Below are 12,532 nucleotides of genomic sequence, written 5' to 3' on the forward strand. Positions count from 1 at the left end.
TTAGGACAATTGGTCTGAATAGTGCTAATGATGGATTTAGCATTCGGAAACAGTCATTTACTTTTGGTGGATTTAAGTTGTATTTTTCTGCTGATAAAAAATTTCCTAGGGAAGAAATTAGTCATTTCAGGGGAATGATATTGCTTGTTTCTGAATATAAGAACTTTCTCAGATACTACAACCTTACTATCTCCCTCCCACTCCCTTCAAGATGTTTGAATACATTGAGGTTGAATTTCCAGATAACTACTTGTTGTTTGAGCAGTCTGATATTGAGTTTGTACTATCTAATTTTTCACACTCTCTCTTCAAGTCAACAAACAATAAGGGTAAAAAAGCATTTGGGGAGCAGATAATACAAAATTGCTTTGGAAAAATTGTCCCCAGTATATATGATTGAATCTATAGGAAGTCAAAGCACATTCTTTGTCATTGGTTTAAGAAACTGAGCATCTTTCTCAGATAATTCTACATTTTCCAGAGAGCTGATCTGTCCTCCCATCTGGTCCTTTAATAGAAATTGAGGTCTACAAATTCAAAAACAGTTTGCTGCTGATCATCTCTCTCTACTATCATTTTATAGAACTTTGACTTTATAGGCAAGTCCTACACACAGGTACATATAGAGTATTGAATAAGGCAGTGGACTTGGAGTCAAGAAAACCTGGATTTAAATTCCACAACAGGCATTTAGTAGTTGTGTGACACTGGACAATTCACTTAATATCTCTGATTCACAATTTCCTTATTTGTAAAATGAGAGGGTTGGACTCATTGGACTCTATGATTCTTTGCACCTTCAAATCTATGATCCTGTGATCCTATATAGCAGTGGGCTCATGCAGGGAGATATGAGGGCCATCTTACAAATAATTTTCTTATCAGTATTCCATGATGGTATGCTTTTAGCCTTCATGGTTAGAAGAATGTTGCCATTTCACTCACTGACTAGTCATGTAATAAAGATAGGAAACACTGTTTGTTAGAAACCTTTTAGTTTTAATAATACAGTGTACCAGTCTGTCAAGGCAAAAGAAACACTCATTCAGGAGGAGAAGTTATCAACAGGTGAAAGGGGGCAGAGAATGGGTACTAGGCTTGGGGTGATTGAGAACTGAAGAAATAGTTTTGTCAAGGATCAGCCAACATATATGTTCTAAGATTTACATATATGAATAGAAATATTTTTTCCATATAGCATAATAAATAATTTTTAAAGATCATAGTATAGGCAAATGGAATAGAAAGGAATGTCCTTGATTGAAGTAAAAGGTATCCCTGCTTAGGCTGCAATCTAATAACAACTTTAAGATAAGAAGGAGGGAAAAGCACATCTCTCTTTTCTCCTTGCTGTCATTCTTCCTTTTCATCCCTCCTTGCTCTTCTCTTCTGCTCCTCTTCTCTTCCTGCCTTCTTCAAATTCCTTCCCATCTTGCTTTTATTCCCTTTCTTCTAAATCTTTCTTCCTTTCTTATTCTCTCCTCTGCTATCTTTTTTCTCCCCTCTCCCTTTTCCTGTCTCTCTTTTGCCCCGTAGTCTTTCTTTTACTTCTTCATTTCATTTCAATCTCTCTTCTCCACAATAAAAGGTATGTTCTTGCTAAGTATATAGCAAATGAAAAAAATTACAACAGAAGATCATATACAGGATTGACCCTATTACTAGTAGTTAGATTTTTATACAAAATATTTTTGAGGAAAGGCCATTTTTGAGAAAGTCTTTGAGCTAATAAAAAAAAGTTCTCATTAGGAAAATTTGGATAATGGCTAGACTAAAATAAAGTATAAATCTTTATATTTAGCACAAAGAACCATGGACCAGACCTTTGGGATCATGTTGTATAAAGGCTTCACTTTTTAAATAAGAAAATGAAGACTCATAGAAGTTAAGTGACTTATCTCAAAGACATACAAATAGTAAAATGTAGAGCAAACATCCAAACCCTTGTCTTCTGATTTCAAATATTATCTATTTCCAAGTCTCATGAATACTACCTTCATAATATCTCTCCAACCCGACTCCTTTCTATTTACATGATCTTTTATTAATCTCTCATTACCCTTTGCCTAAAGTATTTTGCTGATACTATTTGAACTCTGCCTACACTCTCTCCTTTACATTCTATATCCATTCACCTGCCTCATGTAGAAATATCTGTGGTTCCCAATTGCCTCTAGGATAAAAAAAAAAGCTCTTTATTAACACACTCAATTCACTGGCTGACTCCATTCCATCTTTTCAGATATTTCATATTATTCTCATATTTTACTGTTTGTTCAAGCCAAATCAATCATATGATTCTCTCCAAACTCAATACTCCATAGATTGATTCTGAACCTTTTTATACGTTACACCATGAGTCTGGAATATGCTTCCTTCTTTCATTTCTTACCTTCAGCTCTTAGACTACTGACCTTTATTCAAAGATCAACCCAGGTAATGTCTCTCAAATACAAATTGTCCTGGTCCATCTATAAGTCAATGCTCCCTTGTAGGTTTCACAATTATATTTTTATTATGCATCTAAGTTCTGTATATCTTCCTTGTTAAAATTCAGATTCCTTGTTTCTGCTTTGTTTTTTCCTAGTGCCTGGTACATAAGGAACTACTAGTTTAAAAAGATGGTTTTAGAGATTGGATTTTGGATATTTGGTTCATGCTCAAAATGTAGAAGTAGCAAGTTTCCAGTGAGAAATAGAGTTGACTAACAAAGGATGGTAAAGATATATTTACTTAGCATTTTGACAGTCTTATCAAAAGAGAGTTAAACAGAAATAAAGGAAAAAGATGAAAATTGTCCATATCATAATACCCAAAGAGATGCCATAGAGAGTAGATATAATTTAAAAAGGGAAAAAATAGAGATACCTAAAAATTAACAAGGGACAAATAAATCCAATAAAGATACCAATATGAAAAGCCTTGTTGTTGTCTATACATAGATGCACAGAGTTAGCAAAATGAATACTAACTTTCTATGTCACTGGAATTTCATGCGATAAGACACGTTTAGACTATGACCTTGTACCAGTAAGTGCACTTCAAACAAAACAGGAGAAATAAAACGGTGCTTATGTTAGTGGTATTTGTACATTCTTTTATCATACTTATGATTTCCTCAATGTAGGATGCTCCCAGGGAGAATCTTTCTCTAGTAATGCATATTAGCACCTCATTTGTAATTTATAGTTTTAAAGGATTGCCTGAGGGCAATGGTAAATCAAATAACATGCCCAGGGTTACCCAATAAACATGTGCTAATGGTGAGTCTTTGAATCTAGGTTTTCTTGACTCTGAGTCCAATTATCTATTCATTTTTTCCATGATTATATATTAAGAAAGGTATTAAAATTGAAGATATTTAGGAGGTAGGAGAAAAAATTATGGAGAAGATTTGGGTTAAGGTTAGGTAGAAGTCATTATTACGAGTGTAAACTAATAGAACCTAAAGAGAAGAAGGATTTAAATGACATCAGGAAGCATAGCATACGCACATAGGCAAGATGTAATAGTATCTTCAAATACCCATGTTTTACCTAGCACATGGGCAAGACAACAGTAACTTCAAATATCCATGCAGACATCTGGTAGAGCTCTCTCTCTCTCTCTCTCTCTCTCTCTCTCTCTCTCTCTCTCTCTCTCTCTCTCTCTCTCTCTCTCATATAATGCAGCTAATACTTTTTTTACTTACTGTAATGATAATTTCGTTATTCAACCAATGGGGGAACCAAAGAAGGGACTTTCTATTCTATCTCCTATTCTATTTTATTTTATTCTAGCTCTTTTTTTCTATTTTCACTAAAAAAGATCTGTTTGATGAAATAGATGCTGCAAGAACCTTGAGAGATAATAAGTCTCGACTAGGATTTGTGGCAGAGGAGAGCTGGACACAATATGACATGTAGAACTCTTACCAACACAGAATAACTGATGCTCTGCCTTTGGACAAATTTTGTTATAGGGAGGTAAATTTGCTCAAGATCAGAAATTACAGAGACCTCATATTAATTCTTCCTTCAGGTCTAGTAGTTGTGGGAAAGAGATTTTTATTGATATAAAGCTCAAGACATGATGGTAAGAGTTAGAGAAGAAATGGAATTCCACTCCAGCTAGCGGACAAATTCAACTGAAGTTTTGCCTCACTGTTCAGATGAGAGTGAAGATGAGACAGAAGTGACAGCTGCAGTTACCTTCTGTACTCATCACCTCATGTACCATTTGAGGAGATGAGGAAATACATGCTCTAGATGCAAAAGTTCAATGTTAGATCTCTGCTGATGTGCATCATAATCATCAACATTGTCATCATCATCATCATCGCTGCCATAAATAGTCATTGCCATACATAATCTGCCATAATGATCATTGCTAACAACAATAATAACAATATACATTTATAGAGTGATTTAAGGTTTATACAGTTTTGAGAAAACAAATTTCAAACAAGAAATAATGTTATGTTGAGGAGATATTTATTGAAAAGTTAGATGGTACTCAAACACCTTCATTTTCCATTTCTCTTAAAGTCAAGTAACCCAGAATTTGCATCAATATTTTAAAAAGCATTTTTTTTTGCATGGCCATGTAAGGAGGAAAAATACAGAAATATAAAGTGGGAAAGGATGTTGCCAGCATTCAGAAAGCTTTCTTTACCATCTATCTACTTTAGATGCATTAATCAGTAACTGTCAATCGGTTATGAATAATAGACCAGCCATTAAAACATATTGGGCAGGGCAAGGGTAGGTGTTGGGGGAGAATATCTGCTTTAAATTTAAGTAGTCTATAAGGAAAATGTACTTGAAGCATTTTAATTTTCCATCTTATCAGAATAGAAAATTGAAAATAAATCATTTGCATCCAAATGTATAAATAAATCTTAAGTAATTTTTCTAATATTGTTAAAAATATTCTGTGATATAAGTATTCAGGTTTTTCATATAAGAGATTACAGTAATATATTAGTATTAGAGATTCAAATATTTTTTATGAAAAATAAGATTGATTCAGAATGATTGGCAATAATTCTTATCTCTCATCCATGAATTTTGGCATATCGTTTTATATGCATTAAAACCTCATGTATTGACATGGAAGAATTCTATAAACCTCATCCAAATGCAATGCCAAAAACTTATTAACCAAATAAAAATAGCATTGACACCGTATGGATGCTTGACTCCATTTCTCATTTTTTATATCCCAGTATAGGGTTTGGAAATGTTCCTGTGTTTTCATTGGAATAGATAACTTCCAGATTAAGAAGTTCCTTCTACCAATATAGACTAGCATCTTTCCTACAATTTATAACCTTGGGTAGCAGCCTAGGGGTTAAGTGATTTTTCTAAGATCACACAGGAAATCTGTTTCAGAGGCAGAACTTAAAGCCAGGTCTTCCAGGTTTCAAATTAGCCTTTTACCTACCATATACATCTCAGACTTAGATTAATTTTACCCAGGATATATGGTCATCTAGTTTCCCGCTTACTCTCAACTGATCACCAGGGTGGTAGATGAGCAATACAGAGTAGAGACAAGATAAGAGGGCTAGAGCTGAGGGTAGGTATCAGAAGAACATACTAAACATGAGTCGAAAGTGGAGAACAAAAGCATCCTCAGAGAAGGTGATGGATTAACATCTCTCCACTTTTTAGAGGAACACGTTTTCCACAAAGTATACAATGTACATAATAACTAGAACAGTCTGGAATAGCATAATTGTCTGAGTTCTTTGGTAGAGCAACAGAGAACGTGATACACTTCACTTGGTCCCAAAGGCACCACTCTGTCATAGCACAGAACCATAACTGAGGTCCATCATGGTGACCTTGAGTCATAAAAAAAAAATCTCATATTTGATCCATTATTGTCTGTTTTCAAAGGCAGCGTGTATAATGTGTGCACATGCACATACATATCTACGTATAGAGATATAGTTATATGTGTCTTTATTTATGTTATTTTTTTGTTTAAAAGGTATATACAGGCACTCAATAAATGTTGATCATAATAACTCTGAAAATTTCAATTAAAATAGTTCAAAAAATTTCACTGCTGAACGAATTAAATTTTATTTATCTGTAAAGATGAAACCAGATGATTAACCATAATGAAATCCTTCATGGCTTGCCCTATCATGACTCTCATGTCTAGTGACCTTAACAATGGATAAATATTGTAAATACTTTAAAATAAGTCTGCAGTATTTAGAACAATTTTATTCATCTAAAGTTCAAGAGTTTCACATCGCCAGTGATGAGTCAGAAATTTTATTACAGCAACATTTAGAAAAGGACAAATTGTCATACAGTAGTAAATCCAGCTGTTTAAATTCTTCTTTCTATACTCTTTTTTTTTTTGTAGACAACGCTTCTATTTCTGTGCTTTCAATGAACCCTTCTATTTGAATTATAATTATATTTATCTGTGACTCTAGCAATCTAGTAGTTGTTCAGTTGTTTCATACTCTTTGGGTGTTCTTGGCAAAGATCCTGGTGTCTTTTGCTATTTCCTTCTCCAACTTCAATGCTAAAGGATATGCTTGAATTATTGATTCTGAATCTTTACACATCCAGTGCATTTTAGGGTATTAGAGTTGCTGGGTCAACTAAAACAGATTAATCTTGCACAGGGTCATCACAACTAAAATTTGTCATAAGCTGTAATTAATCCCAGGTGTTTCTGACTCAATTCACAACTCACACAAACTTTCTAGTGATCACTATAGATATAATACATTTTGTTTTCCTTTTAGGAAATTGAGAATCTTGGGATCCAATTATGTATTTTAAATCTCTCATGGGCTTCAATTTTATTACTTAACATGGAATGTTCTACCACTTCCTTAATTGTTTTTCCTTAATTATTCTATGCATAAGAAGCTTATTAGGGATTTATGCCCTTCCCACAACTGTTAATTGGCCATACTAGGTGTCAATTTGCTTTCTTTATTGGGATAAAAGAACTCTCCTTCTCCAGCAATATTCAGGCACATGCTCTCCAGCAGCAGTATCTGACAAGTTAAAAATAGGTGTTCAGAAGAAAATGGCAAATCATTACTTCTAATCATATGCAAATTGCTGCAGGAGTGCCAGGCTTGATTTCTTACCAATATTAGTGAATACCAACCTAGGATATTACTACTGTGTCTACTAGAGTGCTTTGAAGAATGTGAGTTCATAGTTTGGGGGGGAGAACTAGGTGCTTAATTCATGTTGTTTTAACTCCTCTGATAGCGGATCAAATTGTGCTAACCAAGAAAAGTGAAAATGAGATATTTTCTTCCTTCTTTCACATACTGTCAGTGTAATACAGGGTAAAGAACATTATAGAGTCAGAGGAACTGGGGTCTCACATCCTGCTTCTGACATTTACTTCATGTGTGACTTTAAAAAGTCCCTTAACCTCCCTGAGCCTCAATTTATTTATCTGTAAAATAAGTGGTTTGGACCAAATGTCCTCTGAGGTCAAGTCAAGTTAACTAATGTTTGAAACCCTTACACGTGCTACACTGAGTAGAGATTAAAAAAAAACAAAGGCAAAAACAACCCCTGCCTTCTCTTAGTTTACGTCTATTTATTAATGCTAGAGATAACATATAATCAACTATGTACATACTACATGTATATGCATACATATATGTATATACATAAATATATATGTATGTACACATACTTTATACACAACCAATCAGAGCTAATCTTAGAAGACCCTAAAATTGATGGGGAGTGGGAAAGAATTCCTGCAGAAGAGATTTTATCTGAGCCTTTCAGGGTACCAGGGATTTCAAGAGACAGACATGATCATTCCAGGCATGGAACAAGTGAAAGGCACACGGATGCAGTGTCTTGTGTAAGTAAATAAAGACAGTATCACTGGATCAAAGATTATGGGGAGGGAGTAAGATGAAGGAATACTGGAAAGGCAGGAAGGGACCATGCTATGAAGTCAAACACAAATATGTGTGTTATTTCACTTGAAAATGAATATTATGGGGTTGAGGGTCATAAGAAAAAAGGGAAGATGGGAAAATTAAACATTCTGATTAGAAAAGTGATTTTCAGAGTTAATGAATATTGAAGCTAGCACTTTTATATGATGACAAGATGATGTTTATGTCCATCTGTTTGTATAGCCAAGGTGGATTGGAATAGGGAGTGGGGCATGAGCAAATAGATGAACTGGAAAGTAATGATTTTTAGGAGAGTATCAGTATGTTTCTTGATGTCTTCTAGTATGTGGACAGGAGCTGGGGAAAATAGAAAGGTTGTAATCCAGGTACTGAACTGATTGAAGAAAGAAGGAGAATGTCCTTAAGGTCAATAGATAACAGTTCATTGTTCAGTCATTTCAGCCATGTCTAATTCTTTGTAACTCCATTTGAGATTTTCTTGGCAAAGATGCTGCAGTGGTTTGCAATTTTCTTTTCCAGCTCATTTTTACAGATAAAAAACTGAGACAAACAGAGTTAAGTGATTTGCCCAGGGTCACACAACGGTAAATGTCTAAGGCTGAATTTGAACTTATAAAAGTTGAGTCTTCCTGATTTTAGGTCTGACACTCTATCTACTGCACCACATAGTTACCTTAGATAACAAGTACCAGAATCTCAGTTGGGTTATAACTATGTAGTTGATCAACTGGAAAAGAGGGGAAAAAAAACAAACAAAAAAACCCATACTTAGTGATGGTGGTAGAGGAATTCTAGAAGTTGCAATGAAGTCAAAGACTATTCAGACTATCCTCTTCACACCCCAAACACATGCACACACACACATACATACACACAAACACACCAACACAATTAGTGCATCAAAATGTTTGAATGAAGGTATAACCAGTACCAGAAAGAGTGACCAGAGACACAATGCTATCAGGAAGGAACTAGGCCTCAATACATTCAGGAAGATGAAAGGAGGGAAAAAAGAAAAATTGTAAGATGAAAACAAGTTTTCTTAACTAAAAAGGCATTTAAGAGAGCACAGTGAAAGCGTGGTGGGTAGAAATGTTGAAGACGATAGGGGTAAGAGAGCAGACAATGAGAAATGATTAAATATAGTAGCAACTGGTTTTGCAGAATAACTGGGTTGGAGAGATTATGCTAACCATTGAAAAAATGAGTTCAGTCAGATATCAATGACTAGAAAGAAAGCTTTTGAGGAAGAGAAGTGATTAGAATGAACAGGGACTCTCACTCTTGCTGTTCAATGCGATAAATGATGATATTTACTCCTGTGAGGCCCACCTTACAGCAGGAAGGGGCAGGTAAAGGGACAACCCTGGAGACAGGAGTCAGGTGATGCAAAATGGAGATAGGTATGGTTTGGGAATGCTTTACAGAGCACTGGAGAATAAGCAGAGATAAGCTTAAAGTCTGAGACCTGGCTCTGGGACTGATACAGGGCACCTCTAGGGCCTTAACCTAAACCTTATGCCTTTGACACAAGAAAAGTAAATGTTATTCCATAGTAAGTTCCCGAGGCAGTGAATATTTCATTTTTATGCTTCGATTCCTTATATAATAATATAATTCTAGCCACATGGTAAGTGATCATTTTTTTTTTTGGTTGATCTGAATCTTTGAATTACACAGAGTATAACTATTATCCCTGGTGGTAATTCACTTCTGCAAGGGCAGGATTTTTTATCCTAGTGAAAAACTTGTCCTCATTTATACTATCTTTTCTCAAGAATTCAGTTCATTTAAACAGTACTCTTCAATAATAATTAAAAAATAAAACAACTTTTGAATAGCACAGTTGGAAGTAAGTAGGTTAAGTTAAAAATGCCCACCTCTACTAAATTTTAATTTCTTTTTCTTTATGGTTAATCTCTAAGCTTAAATTAGGTATGAGAATATATAATATTTAATGACTTTGAGCCTGTGTACTCATATTTGTTATTTATCCCAATGGAACAATTTCCTTTTATTTTAGGCAAACATAATTTGTTACTAAGTATGAGGCAAAATATATTAAATCAACACTAGGTCTGTCACTTACAAAGAAAGCATATGAAAAGATTTTGACTATTTTTCTCTGACTTTCCCTTTGTATACCCACTATGAATGAAAGAAAAGTCTCACCTTGATCATCTCATATACTTGAGGCAAGTTTTCATGTACCAGATGAAGTTTTCATTTTTAAATGATGATACAAAGTAGAGTAACATATGTAGTTAGTTTCTTATGCTTTGGGTCACCTTTAATTAAGTAGATGAATTCATAATGCCTGGTTTATTTCTCACAATATACAGTTTGAAAAGGTAGTTTGGTTATATAATCCTTATTTCAAAGCCAAATGTCTATATGATGAATGTGATGAATTTCTATGTCAATTCCTTGGGTCCCTGGTTAGGATAAAGCGAAGGGATCTTGGGATGGAGATAGTGGTTGTATTACTGGCCCGTCAGCACTAGCTTACTCTCTTTGCTGAGTATCCCAGTAGTCAGAAACATTTACCTTGAAAAAAGTTGTATTCAAAGCAGACCAAGGTAACTGGATTATTCCATCTCAGAATTATAGACTAAAATTCAGAAACTCAAAACCATGACAATGTACAAATCCATTAAAGAAAGTAGGAATGTTTAATCTTAAGGAGTGAAGATTTAAGGGGGACATGATAGCTTTCCTATATCATAGGAAGGGCTGCCATGTGGAAGAGACATTGGAATTATTTTGCTTGGCCCCAGTGGGTAGAACAATGGGTGGGGGACATAGAGAGAGAGAGAGAGGATTTTAATCAAAGAAATAGCACAGCCGTTAGCACAATTTACAGATGGGAAGAGATGTCTCAGGAAACATCACTGATGACTGGAAGTCTTCACAAATAACCTGGTTGACTATTTTACACAACAAATTCCTGCTCTAGTATGAATTGGATTAGATGAACTCTGAGACTGGATTATTGTGATTCTATTATATACATTAAGATCCTACTATGTATGTGCATGTGTGTAATTATATAGTCTATACATGGGTCCAAAAAGGCAATTTCAAAAGAACAAGATAGGGTAGGTACACTATAACATAGATTTGGATAACAGTTTATCCAAAAAGAACTAGAGATGTTAGTGCACTTAAAGATTCCAAATGTGACAGTAAATCAAGACAGTTAATGTAATCTTAGGTTGCATGAAAGGGAGATATAGTAGCCAGTTTTAGGATTAGATTGGACTTCTGTCTTCTGCCCTGATGTGACCACATCTAGAATATTAAAGTGATCTCTAGAAATCACACTTTAGGAAGGACATGAGAAGTTATACCCTGTTTGAAAGAAGGCATCTGGAAAGGTTAAGAAATTCAAGCCTATGTGCAAGTGGAAGAAATGGAAAAATGTTTAGCTTGGAAAAGAGAATAGTTAGAAACAAGAGGAATGGCAATTACTGTCAAGAATTTGAAGACCTAATTTTGAAGACTAATTTTATTTGGCTTCAGAAAGCAAAACTGGGGGCCATGGGTAGAAGACATAGATGCAAGTTTGAGCTTGTTTTAAAGATAAAGGTTCCTCATTATTTTAGTTACCACAAAATTAAATGGGCTACCTCAGGAAGTAATAGATGGCCCCTTACTGCAGGCCTTGGAGCAAAGATTGTATGTCTACTTGTAAGGTTTTCTGTGAAAGAATTCTTGTTCAAGTGTGGGTTGAAACAAATGGCCTCTAAGGTTCTTTCTGACTCTGCTAAGTCTTAAAAATTCAGGCTATTATAGAAAGTGGAAATATACCAGAGAAGCCAGTTTTCAAACTTGAAATATAACACTTTATACTCAGCCCCATTTATTATAATATTATTAAATTCAGTTCAACGTACTATCCTGGAAAGACCTTTCTGGATCCTGACTCAGTCATCCAGTATGCTTGTTAAACTATCCAAATTTTCATTATCTTCGAACGTGATAAAGAGATTCCTATAACTTTTTTTATCAAAGTCATTGATGAAAATGTTAATCATTACAAGGCTAAGCACAGATTCCTAGGGCATTCCTAGAGCATTTCATTGGAGACTTCCTTCTAAGTTGACATCTAAACATTATTGATTACTCATGTAATTAGCCCTGGGTCTTCCCTGTTACTTAGGGTCAGATCCATATTGAAATTTTGCTCTTTCTGGTACCTTTTGAAAGACAAAATCTTGAAAGTAAATCAAGTTATTAACTGTTCTGCTTTCACAAGAGACTCAAGTAGATGCCTGTTGTTTGAAGTACAACATGATTGCTACATCATCCCTCTGTGTGAAAATTCCAATCTGTTTTTCAGTCCTCATGTCGTTTTTTTTTTTTTCACTCCGGCTGGCCTGTTTTATACACTATGACCATCAATCTTCATTCAAATGTTCTACATCATGCTTCTTCCTTTTGATTCCTGGTTTTCGTCACATATAAGTTCCTTAATAAATTCAATGAGTCCTTTCTCCCTTTACTCACCTGTTTCTTTTGAATAAGATATACCCATCTAGAACCATACTTCAGCTGTAGGATTTGTCCTACCACTTTGCAGTCATAATTATTAGGTTAAACTTGACTTCTTAGATTAAT

This window comes from Notamacropus eugenii, chromosome 4 (assembly GCF_028372415.1).
Source record: "Notamacropus eugenii isolate mMacEug1 chromosome 4, mMacEug1.pri_v2, whole genome shotgun sequence".
In the NCBI taxonomy this organism is placed as follows: domain Eukaryota; kingdom Metazoa; phylum Chordata; class Mammalia; order Diprotodontia; family Macropodidae; genus Notamacropus; species Notamacropus eugenii.